At 43.6% G+C, this 25598-nt stretch overlaps 1 long non-coding RNA gene across 3 annotated transcripts in view; it reads left to right on the forward strand.

The window, feature by feature from the left end:
• LOC140464868 (uncharacterized) overlaps positions 1-25598 on the forward strand; it is a 60602-nt gene that overhangs the window by 19416 nt on the left and 15588 nt on the right. For 2 of the 3 annotated variants that reach the window (XR_011954998.1, XR_011954999.1), the window contains exon 2: positions 24767-24824. The exons of the other annotated variant lie outside the window; for it this stretch is intronic. This is a non-coding gene — a long non-coding RNA (uncharacterized lncRNA). The remainder of the gene's footprint in view (positions 1-24766; positions 24825-25598) is intronic. 3 annotated transcript variants of the gene reach the window in all.

A 25598-nucleotide genomic window follows, 5' to 3' on the forward strand; every position in this document is an offset into this window, starting at 1 on the left:
ATTCACTTGATCTATTCTGTCTATACCTGACATATGCTTCCTTCTTTTTTTTAACCAAACCTTCAATTTCTTTACTCATCCAGCATTCCCTATACCTACCAGCCTTCCCTTTCACTCTGACAGAAATATACTTTCTCTGGATTCTTGTTATCTCATTTCTGAAGGCTTCCCATTTTCCAGCCGTCCCTTTACCTGTGAACATCCGCCTCCAATCAGCTTTCGAAAGTTCTTGTCTAATACCATCAAAATTGGCCTTTCTCCAATTTAGAACTTCAACTTTTAGATCTGGTCTATCCTTTTCCATCACTATTTTAAAACAAATAGAATTATGGTCACTGGCCCCAAAGTGCTCCCCCACTGACACCTCAGTCACCTGCCCTGCCTTATTTCCCAAGAGTAGGTCAAGTTTTGCGCCTTCTCTAGTAGGTACATCCACATACTGAATCAGAAAATTGTCTTGTACACACTTAAGAAATTCCTCTCCACCTGAACCCTTAACACTATGGCAGTCCCAGTCTATGTTTGGAAAGTTAAAATCCCCTACCATAACTACCCTATTATTCTTACCGATAGCTGAGATCTCCTTACAAGTTAGTTTCTCAATTTTCCTCTGACCTTTGGGGGGTCTATAATACAATCCCAATAGGGTGATCATCCCTTTCTTATTTCTCAGTTCCACCCAAATAACTTCTTTGGATGAATTTCCGGGAATATCCTCCCTCAGCACAGCTGTAATGCTATCCCTTATCAAAAATGCCACTCTCCCTCCTCTCTTGCCTCCCTTTCTATCCTTCCTGTAGCATTTGTATCCTGGAACATTAAGCTGCCAGTCCTGCCCATCCCTGAGCCATGTTTCTGTAATTGCTATGATATCCCAGTCCCATGTTCCTAACCATGCCCTGAGTTCATCTGCCTTCCCTGTTAGGCCCCTTGCATTGAAATAAATGCAGTTTAATTTATTAGCCCTACTTGTCCCTGCCTGCCCTGACTGTTTGACTCACCTCTGTTCTCAGCTGTACCCATCTCAGATCGATCTCTTTCCTCACTATCTCCCTGGGCCCCCCCCCACCTTATTAGTTTAAATCCTCCCAAGCAGCTCTAGCAAATCTCCCTGCCAGTGTATTAGTCCCCTTCCAATTTAGGTGCAATCTGTCCTTCTTGTACAGGTCACTTCTACCCCAAAAGAGATTCCAATGATCCAAATGTGTGAATCCTTCTCCCATACACCAGCTCCTCAGCCATGCATCCATCTGCTCTATCATCCTATTTCTGCCCTCAATAGCTCGTAGCATTGGGAGTAATCCAAATATTACTACTATTGATGACAGCCTTTTTGAATTTCTGACTAACTCTCTGTAATCTCCCTTCAGGGTCTCAACCTTTTCCCTTCCAATGTCATTGGTTCCAATGTAGACAATGACCTCCTTCTGGCCCCTCTCCCCCGTGAGAACATTCTGTACCCTCTCTGAGACATCCTTGATCCTGGCACCAAGGAAACAACACACCATTCTGCTTTTTCTCTGCTGGCCACAGAAACGTCTGTCTGTACCTCTGACTACAGAATCCTCGAACACAATTGATCTCTTGGAAGCCGACGTACCCCTCATTGCATTAGAGCCAGTCTCAATACCAGAAACTTGGCTGTTCGTGCCACATTCCCCTGAGAATCCATCACCCCCTATATTTTTCAAAACAGCATACCTGTTTGAAATGGGTATATCCACAAAAGACTCCTGCTCTAGCTGCCTACCTCTCTTACCCTTCCTGGAGTTAACCCATCTATATAACTGTATCTGAGACTTTCCCCCCGCCCCCTTCCTATAACTGCCATCCATCACATACTGTTGCTGTTGCAAATTCCTCATCGCTTCTATCTGTGTCTCCAACCGATCAACTCAATCTGATAAGATTCGCATCCAACAGCATTTATGGCCGATATAATCCGCAGTAACCCTTAAACTCTCTTTAAGCTCCCACATCTGACAAGAAGTACATATCACTGCAAAGGCCATTTTTGCTCCTTCACAATCGACAGACCCAGAAAATAACACCGTCTTATTCCTCTACAAACACTGCCCCAGGTTAAATTAATAGCTATGGCTTATATTTTAAGTTTAATCAAGAGACTTATCTCCAAAAACATATAATCAAGAAAGAATCCACTTTACTCACTACTGCAGCCTTTCTCTTGGACAGACTTAAAACAACAATTAACTTATCTGATTCTGTGCTGTGAACTTCGCCCAACAGTTCCTCCAAGATTCGTTGTGAATTTCACTGTTAATTTTCCCAGATGCACTCCGATGTCCAGCGATACACGAATTCAAACAGCAAAGGCGGTAACTGTGCAGGGTCTGTCTCTCTCTCTCCTGCACTGACCTCACCATGTGCTTCTCCCTTTTAAACTGCTGTTGTTTTGACTTTTTTTTCCCCAAAGTTCCAAAACAATGCAACAGCATATAAAACAGTAATTGCTGCTCCTGGAATTCGAAGAAATCACCTCCAACACCTAAAATACCTCAAAAAAAGGAGCAGCTCTTACAGCCAGAAATTTTTCCTGTCCTCCATCTTGGATTACCCAGAATAGGAAGGGTTTAGAGGGACATGGCCAAATGCTGGACTAGATCAGTTTAGGATATCTGGTCAGCGCAGACAAGTCAGACTGAAGGGTCTGTTTCTCTCCTGTATACCTCTATGACTATATGTATTAGTAGGTTGCAGACACCTAACTAGCAATGAATAAGACATTATCTAAACTCCTCTGTTAATACAAAACAAAGAATTGTGGACGCTGGAGATCTGAAACAAAAACAGAAATTGCTGGAGAAATTCAGTAGGTCTGGCAGTGTCTGTGGAGGAAGAAACAGTTACCATTTCAGGTCCAGTGATCCATTTAAATCACTTGTGATGGAACTGCAGTAGATGTAAAAATGATCTTTTCACTTGGACAGTGTCTTATTTACAAAGTGATATCACAAATGATTGCAACTAGCCTCTGACAATGTTCACTTAAAGATGTTGGTGTGTCAGTCGCATGTTCCAGCAGAAGATAGACAATGGAGAACGTGCAGAATTGTTTGCATGTTCACAGTGCAGAAGGAGGCCATAAGGCCCTTCATGTCAATGCAAAAGTATTTCCACTTCCCTGCTATTTTCCCCCTTACCCTTAAATCGTTAACTTTTCAGCTAAAGGTGAGACGACAGAGATTTAAAAGGGACCTGAAGGGCAACCTTTTCTCACAAAGCGTGCTGCACATGTGGACTGAATTGCCAGAGGAAGTGGTAGATGCAGGTACAGTTGCAACATTTAGAGGCCATTTGGACATCTACATGAATACAAAAGGGCCAAATGTAGGCAAATGGGACTAGTTTAGTTTGGGAAACCTGTTTGGCATGGATGAATTGGACCAAAAGGCCTGTTTCCTTGCTGTATGATTGTATGAGTATATAACACTAATTCCTTTTCGAAAACTGTGATTGATTCTGCATCCAACATGTTCCAAAGGCTAACTACACTCTGTGTAATAATAACATTTCCTCATATTGCTGTTTGTACTTTGGCCAATCACCTTGACTCGATGTCCTTTAGTCTCAATCCTTCTGCAATGGAAACAGTTGACCTTCCTCTACTTTAACCCCTCATGGTTTTGAATCCATCGATCAAGTCACCTCTCAATGTTCTTTTTCTCCAAGAAGGATAATTCTAGCTGCTCTGATCTAACTAGTTTCAAAGGTCCCTTACCTATTCTTCACCTTCTCCAAATATTTTACATCTTTCTTGGAATGGTGTTCAGGATTGGATGCAAAATACTCTAGTTGGTGTTTGATTAGTGTTTATACACATTTATCCTAAATCCCTTGCCCATCCTCTAAGGTTTGACTAGCTGGGTAGCTCCTCCTCACCTGGACTTTCCAACAAACCCCTCACTCCCCCCCACCCCTTCTTTTCTACATTAGAAACCCCAGCACCTACCTATATCCCAGGTTCATGATATCCTGCTACTTAGAATGTTGGGATCCCACTACTGAGGTGAAACTAATCAGCCAGTAATTGGTGCATGTATCCTTATGCCTTTCTTGAACAACAGTGTAATATTTGTAATCCTCCAATACTCCACTGTCATAGCTAAGGTCACATTGTCGAGTTTATTTTGACCAAGTAAGTTGACTGTCTGGTTTTGTTTCATCTCATTCATCCATAGACGATGGGCATCGCTGGTATGGTCAGCACATACTCTGTTCATTATAACTCTTGAATTGGTTGAAGTGTGCCACCTTCTCAAAAGCAACACTGCAGGTCTTGCTGGGCCACACCAGGGGCCAAGAAGAGTAAAAAAAACATGATTCTGTGGGTATAGAGTTGCCGAAAGACCAGACTAGGTTAGGATGGGGCATTTCCTTCCAGAAGAATATTAGTGAACTGAATGTTTTGTTTCTTTATTCTTTTGATGGGTATCACTGACAAGGCCAGCATTTATTGTCTGTCCCTGCTTGCCCTGAGACTGAGTATCTTATAGAGTCATAGAGTCAGAGAGATGTGCAGCATGGGAACAGACCCTTCAGTCCAACCTGTCCATGCTGACCAGTTATCCCAACCCAATCTCGTCCCACCTGCCAGCAAATGGCTCATATCCCTCCAAACCCTTCCTATGCATTTTCTCCATCCAAATGCCTCTTCAATGTTGCAACTGTCCCAGCCTCCACCACTTCCTCTGACAGTTCATTCCATACCCGTACCACGCTGGGCCTTTTCAGAGCACAGCCCCAACACATTGCTCTGGGTCTGGAGTCACGTGTAGGCCAGACCAAGTAAGGACGGCAGAGTTCGGTGAACCAATGCTAGGTGTCCTGATTATTGCACTCTCAGCTACCTTCCCTCCACAGCCTCACCCTCCCACCCATTTTTCTCTCAGCCCCCTTGGCTCACAAACCTCATTCCTGATGAAGGACTCATGCCTGAAATATTGACTCTCTTGCTCCTCGGATGCTGCCTGACCGCACTCTCGATTCCTGACTACCAGTTCCCTGATAATATCAATACAACACAGACTCCCACTTTCTTTTTGACAATCCAGCAGGTTCATAGTCACTCATACAGAAATGAGCTGTTTGTTTCAGATTTATTTAATTAATTAACTTTAACTTCCCGCGGTGGGATTTGAACTCGTGTCACTGGATCAGTGGGCTGGTAACATAGTCACAATGGCACCAAAAGCGGCAGACAATGCTCTATCTCAAAACGAATGGAATTGAAGTTCCTTTTTCATAAGGTGTTGGGAACACTGACAAGGTAGTCTTCTGATCTCTCTCCTCTGCCTTTTCCAGACAGCCTTATAATGAACATGTCAAGTTACACGTGGGCAGGGCCCACTTCCTAAAAGGACATTAATGAGCCAGCTTCCGTTACTAATATTTCCTTTCTCTCTGCTGCCAGCTGCAAGTCACTGTTTTTACTGAGATCACTCCTTTAACCTATTTAAGCTGAGATTTGAACTCACGACCTCTGTGTTGATCATTCGGTGTCATCAGGAACCAACCCATCCCAGAAATACAGCCAGGTTCACCTATGAGCTTCGATATGACCTTGAGAATATGAGGCCAACTTTGCAGAGTAGAGAGAGGGAAACTGTTCCCACTGGCTAAGGGAACAGGACCGAGACTGCACTGATTTAAAGTAATCGGTTAGAGAAGCAAAAGCGACAGGGAAGTAAGCTTTCGCACACAGTGAGTGGAATGTACCGCCTGACAATGTGATGGAGGTGGAATCAATTGAGACATTCGAAAGAGAGTTGGAGTGATTACTGAAAAAGGGCTCATGCCCGAAACGTCGATTCTCCTGCTCCTTGGATGCTGCCTGACCTGCTGCGCTTTTCCAGCCACACATTTTCAGCTCTGGAGTGTTCTGTAAAAAGGATGAGTGTGTCGGGTTCCTGGGAGTACAGGCAGGAGAACAGCATAAAGTGAATTGTTAATCCCACAGAGCGCTGGGCCATGTTAGAGAGAGAGCACATCCCGCTACACCTCAGGTCAGAGTTCATAGGTGGCGATTGCTGTCCAACAGATTGTGACCTCAGAATTTCAGCTCGTGACCCACTTGAGGTTCTAGTTTGGCAGGAGTCCCATGATAAACCAGTCTCGACTGGAAGCTTGAAGCTCCCAGCTCTTCTAGTCATGGCCTTTCTTTTGCCCTTGTAAGATAAAATCAATTTTAAATTGTTAAGAACACAAAACAAATACACAGTATAAATGATCACAGGAGTCTATTGGGGTTTACTTTCTAATTGACAAAATATTCACAACTCCTCGCATAATCAAGAAGTCTGTGCCTTTCTGCAGCAAAACCTGAGCAGTGTCCAAACCAGGACTTATAAATGACCAGGAGCATTCACCTGACACAAGTGACAGTCACTCACCCTCTTTACCAGGGGAGAATCTAAACACCTCCCCTTGATGCTCAAGTGCACCATAATTACTGAATACTCAACGACCAATACCCAGGGGATTACTATTGATCAGGTACTGGTCTAGCCCAGCTTTATAAATGCTATCACTACTAGGAACAGGTCAGAGACGCAGTGTTCTGCGGCAGGTAACTTAGCTCCTGTCCCACTGCAGTCCGTTCACCATCTACAAGGTGTTATTATGTCAGAAATACTCTCTGTTTGCCTGGATGAGTGGAGCTCCAATGACACATAAGAAACTCAACATCCCCCAAGACAAAGTAGCCACTTGATTGGCATCACACCCACCACCTCCAACATTCATTCCCTTTACCACCGATGCAGTGTGGCAGCAGTGTATATCATTTATCAGATGTCCACACTACAGCAACTTACTAAGATGTGTTAGGCAGCAACTTCCAAATCCGTGATACACCTAGACGTCCAAGAGCAGCAGGACAACCACCTTTGGAAAGTTCCTCTCGAAGGCACACGCCATCCTGACTTGGAAATATATCAGTGTTCCTTCACTGTTGCTGGGTCAAAACGCTGGAACTCCCTTACTAGCAGTACCGTGGGTGGATATACACTATAATGACTGAAGGCTACTCACCCACCACCTTCTGAAGGGCAACTAAGGATGCATACTCAATGCTGGCCCAGCCAGTGACACTCACATCCCACAGAAGAATAAAGAACATTAATATTGAGACTTTGAATTGCCGTGAGATTTCTTTCCCGTTATCCTTTTGAACATAATGAGCCTGATTGTAACATATTGTTGTGGTTCAGTTCGCCGAGCTGGGAATTTGTCTTGCAAACGTTTCGTCCCCTGTCTAGGTGACATCCTCAGTGCTTGGGAGCCTCCTGTGAAGCGCTTCTGTGATGTTTCCTCTGGCATTTATAGTGGCCTGTCTCTGCCGCTTCCGGTTGGCAGTTCCAGCTGTTCGCTGTAGTGGCCGGTATATTGGGTCCAGGTCGATGTGTTTGTTGATAGAGTCTGTGGATGAGTGCCATGCCTCTAGGAATTCCCTGGCTGTTCTCTGTTTGGCTTGTCCTATAATAGTAGTGTTGTCCCAGTTGAATTCATGTTGCTTGTCATCTGTGTGTGTGGCTACTAAGGATAGCTGGTCGTGTCGTTTTGTGGCTAGTTGGTGTTCATGGATACGGATCGTTAGCTGTCTTCCTGTTTGTCCTATGTAGTGTTTTGTGCAGTCCTTGCATGGGATTTTGTAGACTACATTGGTTTTGCTCATGTTGGGTATCGGGTCCTTTGTTCTGGTGAGTTGTTGTCTGAGAGTGGCTGTTGGTTTGTGTGCTGTTATGAGTCCTAGTGGTCGCAGTAGTCTGGCTGTCAGTTCGGAAATGCTCCTGATGTATGGTAGTGTGGCTAGTCCTTTGGGTTGCGGCATGTCCTCGTTCCGTTGTCTTTCCCTTAGGCATCCGTTGATGAAATTGTGAGGGTAGCAAAGGACTACTTGAACTGACAACCGGAAGCGGCAGAGACTGGCCACTATAAATGCTGGAGGAAACAGCACAGAAGCGCTTCACAGGAGGCTCCCAAGCACTGAGGATGTCACCTAGACAGGGGACAAAACGTTTGCAAGACAAATTCCCAGCTCGGCGAACAGAACCACAACAACGAGCACCCGAGCTACAAATCTTCTCCCAAACTTTGACTGTAACATATCTACTCCAATGTTGTACAATTCCAGAGTCAGGCCATGAATCATTGCTATAAGTGGTAACCCTTGTCCCTAAGTTCTGCAATATTTAACTGCCTGAAACTCCCTGTTTAGGCACACACTCATTCTATAGTAAGCACCACAGGTTATTACACAGAGTCTAAACATACACTTTTCTAGTCAGAGTTTAATTTCAGTTCTCACGTTACAAAACACCAACACGTAGATTACTTGTTCCCCATACATATATCCAATATATCCACATATATATGTACCCACAGTTCTCACCCAATTCATCATTCATTTATGTGACCTTTCCCTCGTTCCATTTGCTCTCATGCATCCCTGCCAGATCTTACTAAATGATACCATTTGCCAGTGGCTCACTGCTCAATAAGCTATCAGTGTCAGGGTCATTTATCCACATCTTGCTGCCTCGGGTTTGAGGAACAGAACATTAATGGCCCAGGGCTCCTGGTGTCAGGACAGGTTAATTTAAACATTAGAATAATTAAAGTGTTGAAAACATTGGCCTGATGGATGACCGTTGAAATACAGCCATAGCTGAGACTTGGGAAACCTTTTCCAAGGGATAACAGCATTGAAAGCTATTCCTCTGATAGAATTAAAGGTCAAACCTGGGATTCAGATACTGTCCTGGCAGCAGTTTGTATTGATTCAATATTTTTCGCAAAATATTCCAAGAGAATTCTCACTAAAGAACTGACTTCCCAATATGCCACCTGAACCTCCAGCAGATCGATCATTTCAGAGAATCCTTACATTGTGGAAAGGTGCATATGGTCCATGGAGTCTGCATCCACTCAGACTAACTTATCCCCCTAACCTCGCATTTCCCACAGCTAATCTACCGAGCCTGCAGATCCCTGACATTGCGGGGTGACTTAGTACAGCTTGGACTGTGGGAGGAAATCGGAGCACCCGGAGAAAACCCAACCAGAGATGGGGAAAACATACAAATCCCAAACGGACAGTCACAGTCACACAGAACAGAAACAGATCCTTTGCTCCAACTAGTCCATGCAGACCAAGTTTCCTGAACTAACCTAGTCCCACTTGCCTGGGTTTGGCCCACATTCCTCTAAACCTTTCCCATTCATGCACCTGTCCAAATGTATTTTAAATATTGTAACTTTACCTGCACGTACCACTTCCTCCGGCAGCTCACTCCACATATGAACTACTCTCTGTACGAAAATTTTGCCCCTCAGGTTGCTTTTAAATCTTTCCTGTCAAAAATATGCCTCCTCGTTTTGAACTTGTCTTCCATGGGGGGAGAGGACCATTACTATTCACCTTACTTATGCCCCTCATGATTTCATAAACCTCCAAAAGGCTGGAGCCAAGTACAGGTCTGTAGCACCGAGAGGTAGCTGCGCTTGCCTGTGGTGTAACAAGGTCTATCTGCAGAACTGTGCACACCCCCTTCCCTCCCCAATACCACATAAGAGGCAGCAGCGTGCAGTTGTGGATTGTCAGATCAGCCATGATATCTTTGAATGACAGAGTAGAAACAGTGGGCTGAATGGCCTACTTCCACTCCTGCATTTTACAACCTATCATGCAATGTGTCACTGGCTACTGGAGCCTACGTGCTGTTATAAGAATGCTTTATTCATATAAGACATGAATAATGAATGCCATAAGCAGAGTTGTCCTCATCCTGTGATATTGCACGTAATTGATTCAACATCCAGTGTATGGTTCAGCTCCTATCACTCTGTTTCTGACCATCCAAACCAGCAGATCAGTTTCTCATCCACTTTCGGCCTGTCTGGAAGGTGGGCTATTGTAAAGATTGAGTTGGGTTCAGAGTGCTCAGTGTGAGCCCTGATCCAGAGGGTTAAGCTAATTATCCATTCTTATCCTCAACAAGGCAGCAAAGTTGTTCCACTTAGAGCTTTTTAACTAAGCCGGAGTCATTGCAATGAGAACCATCATATCATAGATTCTCTCGTGTCTAGGCATAAAGACAGACAAGGCTGTGGCTCAGCAAACAATGCAACCACCTGTGAGCAGGGCTCATGTAATGCATCAAAGCGAAGCTCTGGTTGCTAACGTTACTGATACTCTGCTGAAAACGGTCAGAGCGAGAGCAGAAACCTTCTCCAGCAATGAATCCCATAGTAACCAAAAGAGGAGGAGGAGGAGGAGGAGACTGACCTGGCAGCCTGTATCAGAGGCGTCTCTCTCTCTCTCTCTCTCTGCTTTGACCTACTTCCCCCAACTCCCTGCCACATCGGCACAACCCACAGAAAAGTCTCTCAGCAAGAACCTACACTCCCCTCGAACCAGGCAACACCTCCAAATTCAGAACTAGTGAGCGACCCTGCAGACTCCAGTGCCTATGAATTAATTGTTTCTCTCACCAAGCCAAAGGGAAACCACACAATTTATTTTCCCTCCCTGTTTGTCTCCCTGGTCAAACAAAGTTAGTGAGAAGGCACACACACACACTCTCTCTCCTCCACCAACTCGTCACGCAAGGGGGTCACACCTGTTTAACGATCAAATTTAATTTTGTGTCCCTTCGAGGATTTGTGTGGGGGCCAGAGGAACGTAGAGAGTGAAAATGTGTCACAAAATAATTTGAACTTTTGTAAAACACTTTTAAAAAAGCAGCAGCGTGCAGTGACTGTGATTCGTCTCTCAAATTCAAAGCAACGTCTATCTTTCAGGCTGAGGATCGGGCTTTTTTTAAAAAGAGAAAGCAGGAAAGGGGTGTGAAACCACATGAAGAGATAGGAATCCAGACTGGGATGGGCTGGACACTTATGCTGCAAACATTGCAGTGTCACGCTCTGTAGAGGGAGGCAACAACTAGATTTTGCAGGTTAGGTTTTTTTTTAAGTAAGGAAAATAGACTCGATTACTTGAGTTTGAAACAAAAGCTCACCCTAAAAGAGTTTTCAGTCTCTGTGCAAAATGCAATCACTTTCCAACGAGGGTGAAATACAAATACAAAATTCTTCCGGGGCAGGTTAAGGATGAGTTGGGTTATGTTTCAATAGTTTTGGAAAGAAAATTCTAGACTGAGACAGGCAGTGTCATCGTGAAATTGTGTTTAGCACGATGACTTCTGGGTTGGGACAAAGAGAAGGCCACTGTTACCAAGGGATCACACTCAAGGAGTAATAATGACTCAACTATTAAGGGGAATGCGACAATGGTGGGTGTATAGTTATAGGTCACAGATCAACCAGAAACTCATTGAACAGGTTGGACAAACTTTGGATTGTTTTCATTACAGAGATGGAGGCTGAGGGGTGAGCTGAGAGAAGGATATAGAACTATGAGAGGCACGTATAGGGTAGATAGACGAAGACTTTTTTCCAGGGTGGAAATGTCAAATAAATGGGCCGAGAAGTAGCAGATGGAGTTTAATTTAGATAAATGTGAGGTGTTGCATTTTGGAAAGGGCAGGACGTATATTGCTAAAGGTAGGGCCCTGGGGAGTGTTGCTAAACAAAGAGACCTAGGGGGTGCAGGTTCATAGCTCCGTGAAAGTGGAGTCACAGGTAGACAGGGTGATGAAGAAGGCATTTGGCATGCTTGCCTTCATTGATTAAAACATTGAGTATAGGAGTTGGGATGTCACATTGCAGCTGTACTGGACATTGGTGAGGCCATTTTTACAATACTGTGTACAATTCTGGTCTCCCTTTGAAAGGAAGGATGTTGTTAAACTTGAGAGGGTGAAGAAAAGATTTACAAGGATGCTGCCGAGACTGGAGGATTTGAGCAAAGGAAGAGGCTGAATAGACTGGGGCTGTTTTCCATGGAGTATTGGAGGCTAAAGGGGTTATAGACCTTATAGAGGTTTATAAAATCATGAAGGGCATGGATAGGGTAAATAGACAAGGTCTTTTGCCTGGGGTGAGGGAGTCCAGAACTAGAAGGCATAGGTTTAAGGTGAGAGGGAAAAGATTTGAAAAGGACCTGAGGGGCAACTTTTTCACACAGAGGGTGGTACGTGTATGGAATGAGCTACCAGAGGAAGTGGTGGAGGATAGTACAATTATAACATTTGAAAGGCATCTGGATGGGGATATGACAGGAAAGGTTTAGAGGGATACGGGCCAAATTCTGGCAAATGTGACTAGATCAGTTTAGGATATCTGGTTGGCACGGATGAGTTGGACGGAAGGGTCTGTTTCTGCACTGTCTGACTCTATGACTCTAAAGCAAAGAACTACGGATGCTGGAGATCGGAAACAAAAAGAGAAATTGCTGGAAAAACTCAGCTGTGTGTGTGTGTGTGTGTGTGTGAAGAAAGCAGAGTTAATGTTTCGAGTCCAGTGACTCTTCAGCGTTCTGATGAAAAGTCATTGGATTCGAAACATTAACTCTCCAGCAATTTCAGCTGTTGTTGGAAATATCAAATACTAGGTGGTTTAGGTTTAACGTGAGAGGGGGAAAGTTTGAAGGAGATGTGCGAGGCAAGTTTTCCTCTCAGAGGCTGGCAGGTGCCGGGGAGATGGTAGAAGCAGGTAATGCTCCAGAGTCAATTGAGACAGAAATGTCAACGGGCAGGGGATAGAAGGATATGGACCATGTGCAAGCAGATGGGATTAGTTTCGAATGGTGTCGTGGTTGCAACAAACATTGTGGGCTGAAGGCCCTGTTCCTGTGCTGTATTGTTCTGTGTTAAAAATGGAACATGTTTGAGGGGCTACTTGTCCTGCTCCTGCTCCTGTGACCTTGTGACCCCGTTTTACGTGTCCTGCAAAATTAGCCAAATGTTTGTCAAAAGCTTTATCACTGAAGTGGGTTCCTTTGGTGAGCTTGGTAATTTTGCTGCTGTTTGTAATGAGTTTGATATAAAATACAGTGAGTTCAGAGCTACATTCCAGTCTCGTATGAATACCCAGTAAAGCTGGGAGGGGTGTATTAATGTATTTCTGCAGACAGTAACTGTAGTGATTGGAACAAGGTGGATCTCAGTGACTATGAGATCTCTAATTGGGGTTGTTAGCCTGCGCCAATCAGGGAGCCCTGGATGACAGATGTAAACAAGAGTCTCTTCACTTCTAAGGGATTCTCCTCACTTGAGGGACCGGCTCTGAGCTGGCTGGTCAGAGTCCATGTTTTGTGCACATGGAAATGAATGGTGACTTGGTGATGGGGTACCAGCCTCTGTGTTGTAATTTCAGTCATCTAATCCAAGCCAGTAACATTCTGCATTTACAGACAGAGGTAATTGTTAACAATAACTTATACCAATGTGGCACCTGTAATGAAGTGAAACAGCTCAAAGTGTCACAAGAGCACTACAAACGGATGACACTGAACCATATAAAGGAGATGGTAGGTCAGGTATCCAAAAGCTTGGCTATGAAGAAGGATGGACCAGGCTACGAGAAATGCAGGAACAGTATTCCGAAGCAGCAGTTGCGATAACCAAAAGCAAAGCCTTCAGTGATGGGAGAACTAAATGTGCCAAGGCAGGTATGTCAGGGAGTTGTATGGCTGGTGGAAATAAAGAAAAGCAAAATGAAGGAAGGATTTGAAAAGAAGAATGAGAATTTTAAAGTTGGGACTTTGCCTTATTTGGAGCCAATCTAGGTCAGCAAGCACAGGGGTGAGACCAGAATGGTACCTACACAGTCATAGAGTCACAGAGACATGCAGAACAGAAACAGACCCTTCGGTTCAACTCGTCCCTGCCAACCAGATATCCTAAATTAATCTAGTCCCATTTGCCAGCACTTGGCCCATATCACTCTAAACCCTGCCTATTCATATACCCATCCAGATGCCTTTTAAATGTTCTAATTGTACCAGCCTCCACCACTTCCTCTGGCAACTCATTCCCTTACTAGAAACTAAGTCATAAACAGTAAAGCTTTGGATGACCTGAACTTTGCAGAGGATGGAATGTAGAAGATCAGCCAGGAGTGTTGAACAGTTGAACCCAGAGATAGTGACGGTTTGGATAAGAGTTCTAGCAACAAATTAGCTGAGACAGGAGCAAAGATGTCTTCACCTCAGACTGTTATCAAGGAGAGGAATGGAGTCAGCTGGTAGGGCATAGAGTTTGGAAAATGAACTAAAAAGGCTAGCTTCTGTCTTCCCAATATTTAATTGGAGGAAATTTCTGCTTCTGCAGGATTGGACAGTCCAATGAATGGTCTAACGAGTTAGCAATAATAGAGGAGTCAGGAAAGGTAATGGTGGGACAGAACTAGATCACTTCAGGGTACACATGAAAATCAACACTGTGTCTTCGGATCATGTCAATGTAAACAAAAAATGGGAAGGAGCCAAGGATGGACTTTTGGGGGACTACAGAGGAAACACTGTGCAAGCCACCATGCCATTGGAAGTGATTGGCTGGTTATGGTTAGAGGGGTCAGAATGGAATCAGGTAAGAGCAGTCTCACCCACCTGGGGAAGGTTTGGGGAAAGGTTGGTGTGGTCAACTTTATCAAACCCTGTTGACATCATGAAGGACAAGCAGAAGAAAGCTACCTTTGTCACAGTCACTTTGAATGTAATTTGTGACTATACCATTTCGACACTGTGGCAGGAGGAGAGGGACTAGCAACATGGAGTTGAAGGAATGATGGGAATGAATTGGTAAGATAACAGTACATTCAAGGACTGTGGAGGGGAAAGAGAGATTGGAAATGGGATTTTTGTTCGTAAGAGTGGTTTCTTTTATTCCTTTTGAGTAGTTCACCAACTCTCTTTTGGATCTTGCTGTTGGATCGCTTCCACCAAGCTTTCTGGCTGGAATTCCAAACTACATCTGGCTGTGTGAATAAAGCTTCTCTGGGCCTTTGATTGGTCACCTTAGATCTGAGTCTTCTGTCCAGTGATCTTGTGTCACAGGGATCAGTTCTCCTTATTTACTTCAATCAATAGCGTCCATGATAATGAATGCTTCAAGCCAATAAATCACTTCCTAAATTTGTCTGAAGTCATCCACAACTCCAAGCCCCACCATCCCTGCTCCCCTTACAGTAAATCTCTTCTGTGCTGGTGAGGGAGGGAATGCATGGCAGAGAGAAAGAGGATTGATGTCCACAAACTAAATGGATTCCGACCCTGCCAAAATGGTTAGAAAAAAGATTTTTTTTGGAAAAGATTTGTTACACTAGTGTAGCCCACAGACTCCTAATTATAGCATGGTAATGCAGGAGTAAAACTGTAGACAGATCAAGGAGATAGTAGGAGTAGCAAAATTACAGTACTTGGAGATTTTAATTACTCATTCATTGAGTTTGGGAAGTGGTATTCCTAAAATATGCACAGACCTCCTTCCACAAGCAGCGTATTTGTAAACTGACAAGGGGAGCTACATTGCTAGATATAGTTATGAGGAACAAAATGGATGAGGTAAGTAACATAAGAAAGAGGATCAGGTGAAGGAACAGGCCATTTGAATGTACTCGGTAACATGTTGGATTATCTTTTACCTCAACTCTACTTTTCCAGCCTATTCTCAAATCCATCTGTAGAATCATACAGAGTAGAATCAGGCCATTCAACCCCTCATGTCTGTGCTAGGTTTTTGAAAGTACAGGCATGCTTACTAACTCCCACTTCCTCAGCTACCTTCAATTCCCTTTTATATTTATTTCTAGGGGAGATGATATTGTGCTGGTTAGGAGTACAGGAGTTGGGAGTCATGTTGCGGCTGTGTAGGACATTGGTTAGGCCATTTTTGGAACATTGTGTGCAATTCTGGTCTCCCTGCTACAGGAAGGATGTTGTGTCACTTGAAAGGATTCAGAAAAGATTTACAAAGATGTTGCCAGGGTTGGAGGTTTGAGTTATAAGGGTAGCTGAGGCTATTTTCCCTGGAGAATCAGAGGCTGAAGGTGACATTTAGAAATTTATAAAATCATGAGGAGCATGGATAGGGTAAATGGACGAGGTCTTTTCCCCGGGGTGGGGGAGTCAACAATTAGAGGGTAATTTTAAGGTGAGAGGGGAAAGATTTAAAAGAGCAAGTGGGACTAGATTAGTTTGGGATAGCTGGTCGGCATGGACAAGTTGGACTGGAGGGTTTGTTTCCGTGCTGTACATCTCTATGACTCTATGTCCTAAGGGGTAACTTTTTCAGGCAGATGGTGGTGCATGTATAGAATAAACTGCCAGAGGAAGTGGTGGAGACTGGTACAATTACAACATTTAGAAGGCATCTGGATGGGCATATGAATAGAAAGGGTTTAGAGGGATATGGGCCAAGTGCTGGCAAATGGGATTAGATTAATTTAGGGTATTTGGTCGGCTTGGATGAGTTGGACCATAGGGTTTGTTTCTGTGCTGTACATCTTTATGACTCTATGTCACTCAGCAAGTAGTCCAGATACCCGAGCAAAAGTTCTGGAGAGATGGGTTCGAATCTCACCATAGTAGGTGGTGGAATTTTAATAAAATATAGTAAAATAATGATCAGGTTATTATCAATGATGCCGACCATAAAACTATCATTAATTGCTCTAAAAATCCAACTGGTTCACAAATATCATACAGGGAAGGAAATCTGCCATCCTTACCTCGATTAACCTACATGTGACTCCAGACCCACAGACAAATTAAATACCCTGAAATAGCCTATCGAGACAGTCAGTGCAAGGGGCAGTTAGGGATGAGGAATAAATCCTGGTCTTAATTTTCCAGTGATGGCCCTATTGTATAAAAGGAAAAAGCTCTAACACCATTTCGGGCACAGTTCATGAAATCTTAACAAGTGAATCTCTTGTTACTGCTTATTACTGTATGTCTGTAACCGCTGGGTGACCTTGTGCAAGAATCACAAAATCTTGGTTTGCAAGTGCAGCAAGTAATTAAAAAGGCAAGTGGAATATTGTCTTTCATTGCTGGAGAGATGGAGTTTAAAAGCAGGGAGGTTATGTTGCAACTGTACAGGGTGCTGGTGAGGCCACACCAGGAGTACCTTGTGCAGTTTTGGTCTCCTTACTTGTGAAAGGATGTACTGGCCCTGGAGGGGGGAGCAGAGGAGGTTCACTAAGTTGATTCCAGAGTTGAGAGGGTTGGCTTATGAGGAGAGACTGAGTGACTGGGACGATACTCATTGGAATTCAGAAGAATGGGGGGGATCTTATAAAAACATATCAAAGTATGAAGAGAATAGATAAGGTAGAAGCAGGGAGCTGGTTTCCACTGGTAGGTGAAACTAGAATTAGAGGGCATTGCCCCAAATTAAAGGGGTACAGATTTAGGACTGAGTTGAGGAGGAACTTTTTCACCCAAAGGGTTGTGAATCTGTGAATTCCCTGCCCACTGAAGCGGTTGAGGCTTCCTCGTTGGATATTCTAAGGCAAAGATAGACTTTTGAACAGTAAGGAATTAAGGGTGACGGTGACAAGGTGATTAAGTGGAGCTGAGTCCACGAAAAGATCAGCCATGATCCCATTGACTCGCAGAGCAGGCTCGAAGGGCCAGATGGCCTTATGTTCTTATGGATCCAAGTGCATATCGATTTGCAAACAGGAATCATTTTTCTCTATTATACCCTCTCACTGTCTCAAAATTGGTCACCTCAAAATCGTCTCTGTTCGAAGGAGAATAGTTCAAATCTTTTCTGTTTCTCTCTCTGACTGATGTTCCTCAAAGCTGGTAAGATTTGGTCAAACCTTTTCAGTGTCCTTTTCAAAGAAGAAGATCTTCTGAATGAGAGGCTCTGAGTTTGAGTCTCACCCTAGGATTTGACAGCCAAGGAGACTGTGTTCATCACGGTGAGAGACAACCTGCAAATGCTTCTAACGTGCAGCAATGAGATTGGGAGAAATCCCCGGTCAGTCCTGATTATTGGAGCCCTGCCATCGCTATCCATAGCACCAGGTCACACCACGCTTGTAAAAATCTCTGTTGCCAGAGCAACTGGGGATCCCTAAAATGCACTTTCTAAGCCGCCCACAATCTTTTCAAACTGTCAGATCTAACCAGTGATTTATTGTGACCCAGCATGATCTCACAGGATTTGCAGAAGTATTACAGTGCACAGGAGGCTATTTGACCCATTTTGCTTGCACTGCCTCTGTTTGCTTCATGTATAGTCCTGTGTGTACCAATGCTAATCGCCCAGATGTTCTGTTTTCCCCAGGGGTTTATCAACTTGACCGACTGACCACCTTGCTTTGTTGAAGCAGAGAAGATTACAGAGTGATTCGATAGAGCTGGTCAAGATTCTGAAGGAACCTGAGTGTGGCATGGTGGCTCAGTGGTTAGCACTGCTGCCTCACAGTTCCAGGGACCTGGATTCAACTCCAGCCATGGCTGACTGTGTGGAGTGTTGCACATTCTCCCTGTATCTGCGCGGGTTTCCTCCCGCGGTCCAAAGATGTGCAGGTTGGGTGGATTGGCAGTGCTAAATTCCCTCATAGTGTCCAGGAAGGTGTAGGCCAAGTGGGTTAGCCATGGGAAACGCAGGGTTACAGGGATAGATTGTGTTGCTGGGTCTGGGTGGGATGCTCTTTGATGGGCCGAATGGCCTCTTCCCATTCTGCAGGGATTCTGTGACAGAGTCGAGAGAAACAGTGATTGTGAAGTGTAGAATGAAAAGGTATTGTTAAGAGAGAGACAAATGAAGATAGGCAGATTTACACAGCATCAAAACAGAGATCATACCAATCTTTAGTAATCAGCTGGTTAAGTGGTTGAGAGGAAGGGGATAAATGATAATACGAAACAGGTTTATAGCATTACAGCACCCTTTCTTGTATTTTGGAAAAAAGTCCTACTGGAACAGAACATGTATTGGGAGGAACAAACTAATTACTAAATGGCTCAGTTAGAATAACATCCAGTTCTTCTCCCTCGTGTGATATGAAGAATTTACATTAGGTACAAAAAAGGAACAATTCTCTGTTTGCAGTTTGCAACACTCAGTTATCAGACGTTCTGAAATGTGGGGACTCTAACTTTGGAGAAATGTAGATTAAGAGTGGAGGAGGTGAGGTCGGGATTTATAATGGGATGAATGGACCCAGTTTGTTTTGCAAAAGGTGAGGGGTGACCTGAGCTCACAGCGTTAATCTGCTTCAGGCCAGATTTGGCTTCGCACCAGGGGATGGTTCATTTCCAACAACCTTGGGGCCAGGCTGCTGGATTGTGTGCCGGGCGTCAGTTCACCGAATTCCTTCAAGCGAGAGCTGGGAATGCTTCAGGCTGCCCTGGAGATCCCTTCCCTATGAAAGACGAGGACTGCGGGTCCACAGAAGCCCCTATAATACTTCTGGACTCATTGTGCTCCTAAAGAATATTGACAGAGTATGTTGAGGTTGAAAGACATCAATGTTATTTGGGACGGTGGTGGTGTAGTGGTAGCATTATTAGACTAGTAATCCAGAATCTGTTTCTGTTGTTCGAGGGGCATAGGTTCAAATCCCAGTATGGCAGATGTGGAAATTTGAGTTCAATAAAAAAAAACTATGACTGTCTGACCATTATTCACTCCCATGTGATCCATCTAGTTCATTAATGACCTTTAGGGACTGAGCATCTGGTATCTTGGAAGAATCCCTACAGTGTGGAAACAGGGCCTTCAGCCCAACAAGTCCAATTGACCCTCTGAAGAGTGTCCCACCCAGACCCATTCCTCTACCCTATATTTACCCCTGACTAATGCACCTAATCTGCACATCCGTGATCACTGTGGGCAATTTAGCACAGCCAATTCACCCTAACCTGCACACTATGGAGCAATTTAGCATGGCCAATTCACCCTAAACTACAACTCCACACAGACAGTTGCCCGAGGCTTGAATCGAACCTGGGTCCCTGGCATTGTGAGGCAGCAGTGCTAACCACTGAGCCACTATACTACCTGGTCTTTACCTGCTCTGGCCTGCATGTATCTCCAGACCCATTGTGATGTGAATCTTAACTGCACTCTGAAATGGCCTGAGCAAGTTCAAGGGTCATTTTGATCTGGGCAACAAACACTGTGCCAGCCAGTAATGCCCACATCCCATGAACAAATAAAGAAAACCAACATGTTAATATGGCAGCATCATGATCGAAGAGTGAGGAAGTTCATGTGATATTACATCATTACATCATTTCCTGTGATTATGTATACGGTGTCATTAACATTTTAGATCTGGGTGGCACAGTGGTTAGCACTGCTGCCTCACAGCGCCGGAGACCTGGGTTCAATTCCCGCCTCAGGCGACTGACTGTGTGGAGTTTGCACATTCTCCCCGTGTCTGTGTGGGTTTCCTCCCACAGTCCAAAGATGTGCAGGCCAGGTGAATTGGCCATGCTAAATTGCCTGTAGTGTTAGGTAAGGGGTAAATGTAGGAGTATGGGTGGGTTGCACTTCGGCGGGTCGGTGTGGACTTGTTGGGCCGAAGGGCCTGTTTCCACACTGTAATCTAATCTAAAAAGATCACAGTCAGATTTAACAGTTTATTCAATAATCTCCTGCAGCAATCTCCTTTACCATGAGGAGTCAGAATAGAATGTTCCAGAGGCTTTGTAGACTGGACTTTTGTCTTTTTATCACCTTCACAAGGCATCACATGGTTCTGGGTGGTATGAAAAGTGGATCAATTGGGATGCAGAAGGTTTCAGAATTGTGCAGGACATGTTGAATGCATCAGAGGGCTCTTCCCTTCTATCACTGTTCATAATAAAGAAGGGCTGAATGGCCCTTCATGTGCAAATTGATCCTTGATTTCTTGCTGTCAGTCATTTTGGGGAACCCAGCATTGTGCCAGTATTCGACGTGAATCAGTCCAGCCTAGGCCTTGGTATATATGTACCTTACCTTTAAGAGAGTTCACCTTTAAGGATTCCGTATAGCTGCATACAATGCTGTGACTCTGCCTGGAAGTTTGTAAGCTGCACTCAAACAGAAATCAAGTTGGTTGGATGCTAGAATTGCCAAATACTGGGGATGCTGGAGTTGTGAAGTAAAGACAGAAAATGCTGGAGAAAATCAGCAGGTCTGGCAACATCTATGGAGAGAGAAACAGAGTTAATGCTTTGATTGCAATGAGTTTTGGAGCAGCGTTATTCTGAATTTGAAACATTAGCTCTGTTTCTTTCCTCCAAAGATGCTGTTGCATTAACGTAAATGAAGGAAGCAGTAATAGAATATCACTTAAAAGGCAAATAATTACACAGGTTGATCTCTCTTTTGACAGAATCACAAGTAGACTAGATCTGTCTTTGAAATATTTAGTAATATTTGATACTCCAAACAAATCTGCTTAAACGGTGATCACTACTGACGGGGAACGAATTAAAGTGATTGATCACGCCTCTTATGGTGAGGTTTGCTTAGCTTTCACTATAACCACTTATCTAATAAACATTTAAATGCAGTATAAAAGAAGTGGCCAGAAATAGAAGCAATTTTTCTGGAATTGACCCTAATTGTGCACCTTGCAGTATCAGTTGAAGGCAGTGAAGCAGAAAGAATATTCACAGGAAAGTCAAGTTCATCAGAAGACGAAGTCAAATCAGGTATTTCAAGAATTCAATTCAAATCACTTCTCAGTGTAGGGAAGCTATACAATTGTAAACAATAACTTTCTGTGTGCATGTCCAATTTTATTTGAAAATTATACACAATTTTACTATATATTTTGCTCACTGTAATATCAGAAAATGGAAATATGTTGTGAAACTTGAAAGGGTTCAGAAAAGATTTACAAGGATGTTGCCAGGGTTGGAGGGTTTGAGTTACAGGGAGAGGCTGAATAGGCTGGGCCTGTTTTCCCTGGAGCGTCGGAGGCTGAGGGGTAATCTTATAAGGGTTTACAAAACATGAGGGGCCTAGATAGGGTAAATAGCCAGGGTCTTTTTCCCATGGTAGGGCAGTCCAAAACTAGAGGGCCTAGGTTGATGATGAGAGGGGAAAGATTTAAAAGGGGCCTAAGGGGCAACGTTTTCACACAGAGGGTGGTGTGTGTATGGAATGAGCTGCTAAAGGAAGTGGTGGAGGCTGGTACAATTACAGCATTTAAAAGGCATCTGGATGGATATATGAATAGGAAGAATTTAGAGGGAACAAAAACAGAAGCTGCTGGAAATGCTCAGCAGGTCTGGTAACATCTGTGAAGAGAATTTAGAGTTAACGTTTCGGCCGCAATAACCCTTCCTTAGAACTCGTTCCTGAAAGGTTAATTCTGATTTCTCTTCACAGATGCTGTCAGACCTATTTGAGATTTTCCAGCAACTTCTATTTATGTTTCTGATTTACAGCAGCTGCAGTTATTTCAGTTTTTACAGGGTTTAGAGGGAGATGCTGGCAATGGGAATAGATTTATTTAGGATATTTGATTGGCATGGATGAGTTGGACCAAAGGGTCTGTTACCGTGCTGTACTTCTCTATAACTCTATGACTCTAATAATCAGCCCATGTAGAACTATAATGTACAACTAATAAAAGGACTTGCATTTCGATAGTGCCTTTTACACAATGTCTTGAGACACTCTATAGCTAAGGAAGTACTTTTGAAGTGTAGTCACTGTTGTAAAGTAGTAATCATGGTAACTAATTTTTTCTATGTTCTGCACTCTGTTCTGCTACCCTGATGCGATTGGCCTGTATAGCAAGCAAAACATCAGTTTTCACTGTATCTCGGTACATATGACAACAATAAATCAATCAATCAGTCAATTAATCAATTTGCACACAGCAGGCTCCTGCAAATTTCTTATTTGCAATATTGTTTGTGGTGCAAATATTGGTTAAAGGATATTTTGACTTCAAGGTATGCAATGAAGTTCTTATTTAACATCCACCCGAGAGGATTGATGGGACCTCAGTTTAACATCTCAGTTTGAGAGACACACCTTTTAACACTACAGCATTCCTTCAGAGTGAAGGAGCCGAGATTTTGGTGCTGGAGTCAAAGTGAGACTTGAAACCACACCCTTACCTTTGTCATAGTTGGCACGGACTTGCCAACTGAGGAGTTGCATCACTATGTGTCACCCAGGTACGTCCTGGAATTATATAAAAAACCACTTTCGGGGGTGTGGGCATTGCTGACAAAGCCATCATTCCTTGACCATCCTAATTGCCCATGAGGAGGTTGTGTAGTAAGCTGCCTTCTTAAACCGCTACTGCTTATGGAAGTGTGATGAGTAAGATGGAATAAAGTAGTAAGACATTATTTAATTTAAGTAACTTGAATGTAATTTAAGCTAGTATTTATTCAATATGTTTGTAGCTTAGTTTTAGTTAAGTAGATAGGTTTGCTTTGGCAGAATAGTGGGTTGTTTAGTAACAATGGTAGGGGGGAAAGTGAGGACTGCAGATGCTGGAGATCAGAGCTGAAAATGTGTTGCTGGAAAAGCGCAGCAGGTCAGGCAGCATCCAAGGAGCAGGAGAATCAACATTTCAGGCATGATTCCTGAAGAAGGGCTCATGCCCGAAATGTCGATTCTCCTGCTCCTTGGATGCTGCCTGACCTGCTGCGCTTTTCCAGCAACACATTTTCAGCTATTAACAATGGTACTATGTTATGGCCTTGTTCTTTGTACTATTTTTCTGTTTTGATTTGTTTTTTTTCTTTATATATAAATGTTTTGTAAAAGATTTTTAAAAAGCTTTTCAATAAAAATATTTATTTTAAAAAAGGCTGCAGTTTACTACACTGTAATTTGTCCACCACTATGCCTATTCTCTTAACATGTCAGGAAATATTGTGCTGTCTTGCACTTCAGATTAGGTTCCCACAGTGTGGAAACAGGCCCTTCAGTCCACACAGACCCTCCGAAGAGTAACCCACTCAGACCCATTTCCCTCTGACTAATGCACCTAACACTATGGGGCATTTTAGCATGACCAATTCATCTGACCTGCACGTCTTTGGACTGTGAGAGGAAACCAGAGCACCTAGAGGAAACCCACGCAGACACAGGAAGAAGGTGCAAACTCCATACAGACAGTCACCCAAAGTGGGAATCAAACCTGGGACCCTGGTGCTGTGAGGCAGCAGTACTAACCACTGAACCACCGTGCCGCCCCTTTATGCTGCCCTGTGTGGTTTGTATTGTCCATGTCGCACCTTGGTCCTGGAGGAACGCTGTCTTGTTTTTACTGTATCGCTTGTACATGGTAGAAATGACAAATACAGCTACTACTGACTCTGTCTTGACTCTTGACTCTTTATTTGCTTCATGTACACACGCAATACCATTAGGGAGGGATGGAGTTTGACTCGGCGACAAACAAGGGAAAATGATATAGTTCGAAGACAGGATGATGTGTGGCTTGGAATGGAATTGAAAATGAAAAGGTGGTAGTGTTCCCATGCAACTGCTGCCCTTGTCCTTCAAGACTTTGTAAGCCAGGGGTTAGGAGGGTGCTGTTAAAGGTACATGGTTTGCAGTGATCATTCATGTCTGCCCCCTCGCATCTCCTGGTCACGTATTTACACATTAGCTTTGACATCTTGCAAATGCGTTACATATTTAATTACTGTCAAGAGGCTAGATAAGATATTGCTGCAGATTCTAGATTTTAGTTTGATTTGTCGTAACCTATTCTTGCAGTTAGTTGCAAAAGCAACTAAGTGTAGCAGTTGGAACTTTAAAACCTAATTATCTGAAAATGTTTTAATCCAGAAGGTGCAGTCTTTAATTGCTGGTATTTGCTGGGAGTTTAATTTGTTTTTTTCAAACAGGGAGGGTCACCTACGGTGTCAAGAATTGAGTACTGCTGCTTTTGGACCTTTAGATAAAGTAAGTGTTCTATTTATACAGTAGGGTAAATAGCTGGCTACATTCTCACTGCCTGCTCCCTGTGCGTTTAATGCAGGCAGGGTTCTACAAGCAAGCTGAAGTTGTACTGAGTTAAGCATTGCTCTTTAGTCTCTAAAGGCTTGATCTAAGTTTGTTTCTTTATTTAAAGGAAGATTCGGAAATATTGATAACTTGAGAAAATGTACCCTTTTAGTGACAATTGTGGATGGACATTATTCCTCATTTGTTAAATTAATGTGACCCCACAGGTTACACACTCAGCGCCAAGTCAGGATGTAGTAGGTTCCTGACCCCACCCCAGAGTCTCAGGCTTAGAATTCAATCCAGCGCAGTCATGGGAGGGTTGCTGCACTGTCGGGGGGTAATACCTGTCAGATGGGGCATTAAACCAGATGAGATGTGTCTGGCATCTCATGTGGATGGAAGCGACCTGTGACCATTAAATTGAAGAGGAACACAGCAGTGCTTTCTGTTAACCCTTCATTCTAACTTTGCTCTTTGGGGAGCTAGCTGTGCGCAAATTGATTTGCAGCATTTCCTGCATTAGAACAGTGACTGCACTGAAAGAAGACTTCTAAGGTCGTAAGGCACTTGGACAAAGAAATGCACTGTATAAAGGCAAATCCTTTCACCTGGCATTGTCAACTGATAACGATCGGATTCCTTGCGCTGTCATTTACTGAAAGGGAAACTTGCATTTCTGTAGCATCCTTCACAGCCACAGAACAACCCAAGGCTAACGAGTTCTTTTGA

Source organism: Chiloscyllium punctatum, chromosome 41 (assembly GCF_047496795.1).
Source record: "Chiloscyllium punctatum isolate Juve2018m chromosome 41, sChiPun1.3, whole genome shotgun sequence".
In the NCBI taxonomy this organism is placed as follows: Eukaryota; Metazoa; Chordata; class Chondrichthyes; order Orectolobiformes; family Hemiscylliidae; genus Chiloscyllium; species Chiloscyllium punctatum.